This window comes from Taudactylus pleione, unplaced genomic scaffold (assembly GCF_031769625.1).
Source record: "Taudactylus pleione unplaced genomic scaffold, aTauple2 ptg001184l, whole genome shotgun sequence".
NCBI lineage: Eukaryota > Metazoa > Chordata > Amphibia > Anura > Myobatrachidae > Taudactylus > Taudactylus pleione.
The window spans coordinates 1-2,500 of record NW_028285585.1 but is presented as its reverse complement, the minus strand read 5'-3'; the positions used below and the strand labels follow the sequence as shown (position 1 = coordinate 2,500).

Below are 2,500 nucleotides of genomic sequence, written 5' to 3'. Positions count from 1 at the left end.
TTTTTCAACTTATCAATGAATTTACTTGAGTAAAGAAGTAAAAGAGGTCTAAAGTTAATGTTTTTGAGCACCTACAGCCAAACCACACTGGACATGCCCAATCTCGTCTGATCTTGGAAGCTATGCAGTGTTGGGCCTGGTTAGTGCTTGGATCGGAGACCACCCGGGAATACCAGGAGCTGTAGGTAATTTTATACTGCCATAACATTCTTTTCTATTACATTTTACATTTAATTTTTCAACTTATCATTGAATTTACTTGAGTTAAGAAGTAAAAGAGGTCTAAAGTTAATACTTTTGAGCACCTACAGCCAATCCACACTGGACATGCCCCATCTCGTCTTATCTTGGTAGCTATGCAGTGTTGTGCATGGTCAGTACTTGGATGGGAGACCACCTGGGGAAACCAGCTGCAGTAGGTAATTTTATACTGCCATAACATTCTTTTCTATTACATTTTACATTTAATTTTTTCAACTTATCAATGAATTTACTTGAGTTAAGAAGTAATAGAGGTCTAAAGTTAATGTTTTTGAGCACATACAGCCAAACCACACTGGACATGCCCAATCTCATCTGATCTTGGAAGCTATGCAGTGTTGGGACTGGTTTGTACTTGGATGGGAGACTACCTAGGAATCCCAGGTTCTGTAGGTAATTTTATACTGCCATAACATTCTTTTCTATTACATTTTACATTTAATTTTTTCAACTTATCAGTGAATTTACTTGAGTAAAGAAGTAAAAGAGGTCTAAAGTTAATGTTTTTGAGCACCTACAGCCAAACCACAGTGGACATGCCCAATCTCGTCTGATCTTGGAAGCTCTGCAGGGTTGGGCCTGGTTAGTATTTGGATGGGAGACCACCTAGGAATCCCAGGTGCTGTAGGTAATTTTATACTGCCATAACAGTCTATTACATTTTACATTTAATTTTTTCAACTTATCAATGAATTTACTTGAGTAAAGAAGTAAAAGAGGTCTAAAGTTAATTTCTTTGAGTACCTACAGCCAAACCACACTGGACATGCCCAATCTCTTCTGATATTGGAAGCTATGCAGTGTTGGGCCTGGATAGTACTTGGATGGGAGACCACCTAGGAATCCCTGGTGCTGTAGGTAATTTTATATAGCCATAACATTCTTTTCTATTACATTTTACATTACATTTTTTCAACTTATCAATTAATTTACTTGAGTTAAGAAGTAAAAGAGGTCTAAATTTAATGTTTTTGAGCGCCTATAGCCAAACCACACTGGACATGCCCAATCTCGTCTGATCTTGGAAGTTATGCAGTGTTGGGCCTGGTTTGTACTTGAATGGGAGACCACCTGGGAATATCAGGTGCAGTAGGTAATTTTATACTGCCATAACATTCTTTTCTATTAAATTTTACATTTAATTTTTTCAACTTGTCAATGAATTTACTTGAGTTAAGAAGTAAAAGATGTCTAAAGTTAATGTTTTTGAGCACCTACAGTCAAACCACACTGGACATGCCCAATCTCGTCTGATCTTGCAAGCTCTGCAGTGTTTGGCCTGGTTTGTACTTGGATGGGAGACCACCTGGGAATACCAGGTGCTGTAGGTACTTTTATACTGCCATAACATTCTTTTCTAGAACATTTTACATTTAATTGTTTCAACTTATCAATGAATTTACTTGAGTTAAGAAGTAAAAGAGGTCTAAAGTTAATGTTTTTGAGCACCTACAGCCAAACCACACTGGACATGCCCAATCTCATCTGATCTTGGAAGCTATGCAGTGTTGGGCCTGGTTAGTACTTGGATGGGAGACCACCTGGCAATACCAGGTGCTGTAGTTAATTTTATACTTCCATAACATTCTTTTCTATTACATTTTACATTTAATTTTTTCAACTTATCAATGAATTTACTTGAGTTAAGAAGTAATAGAGGTCTAAAGTTAATGCTTTTGCGCACCTACAGCCAAACCACACTGGACATGCCCAATCTTGTCTGATCTTGGAAGCTATGCAGTGTTGGGCCTGGTTAGTACTTGGATGGGAGACCACCTGGGAATACCATGAGCTGTAGGTAATTTTATACTGCCATAACATTCTTTTCTATTATATTTTACATTTAATTTTACAACTTATCATTGAATTTACTTGAGTTAAGAAGTAAAAGAGGTCTAAAGTTAATGTTTTTGAGCACCTACAGCCAAACCACACTGGACATGCCCAATCTCGTCTGATCTTGGAAGCTATGCAGTGTTGGGCCTGGTTAGTACTTGGATGGGAGACCACCTGGGAATACCAGGTGCTGTAGGTAATTTTATACTGCCATAACATTCTTTTCTATTACATTTTACATTTAATTTTTTCAACTTATCAATGAATTTACTTGAGTTAAGAAGTAATAGCAGGTATAAATTTAATGCTTTTGGGCACCTACAGCCAAACCACACTGGAAATGCCCAATCTCGTCTGATCTTGGAAACTATGCAGTGTTGGGCCTGGTTAGTACTTGGATGGG

At 37.6% G+C, this 2,500-nt stretch overlaps 1 non-coding gene and 8 pseudogenes across 1 annotated transcript; all 9 read left to right on the top strand.

Moving 5' to 3' along the window:
- The first annotated feature begins 69 nt into the window (after positions 1–69).
- On the top strand, positions 70–188 carry LOC148451084 (5S ribosomal RNA; annotated as a pseudogene).
- Positions 189–538: 350 nt separating this feature from the next.
- On the top strand, positions 539–657 carry LOC148451083 (5S ribosomal RNA; annotated as a pseudogene).
- Positions 658–773: 116 nt separating this feature from the next.
- Positions 774–892, top strand: LOC148451082 (5S ribosomal RNA; annotated as a pseudogene).
- Positions 893–1,003: 111 nt separating this feature from the next.
- On the top strand, positions 1,004–1,122 carry LOC148451081 (5S ribosomal RNA; annotated as a pseudogene).
- Positions 1,123–1,238: 116 nt separating this feature from the next.
- Positions 1,239–1,357, top strand: LOC148451080 (5S ribosomal RNA; annotated as a pseudogene).
- Positions 1,358–1,473: 116 nt separating this feature from the next.
- Positions 1,474–1,592, top strand: LOC148451079 (5S ribosomal RNA; annotated as a pseudogene).
- A 116-nt stretch (positions 1,593–1,708) lies between these two features.
- On the top strand, positions 1,709–1,827 carry LOC148451078 (5S ribosomal RNA; annotated as a pseudogene).
- Positions 1,828–1,943: 116 nt separating this feature from the next.
- Positions 1,944–2,062, top strand: LOC148451077 (5S ribosomal RNA; annotated as a pseudogene).
- Positions 2,063–2,177: 115 nt separating this feature from the next.
- On the top strand, positions 2,178–2,296 carry LOC148451076 (5S ribosomal RNA). The gene has a single exon (XR_015874951.1). It is a non-coding gene; the product is annotated as a 5S ribosomal RNA (ribosomal RNA).
- Positions 2,297–2,500: the final 204 nt, after the last annotated feature.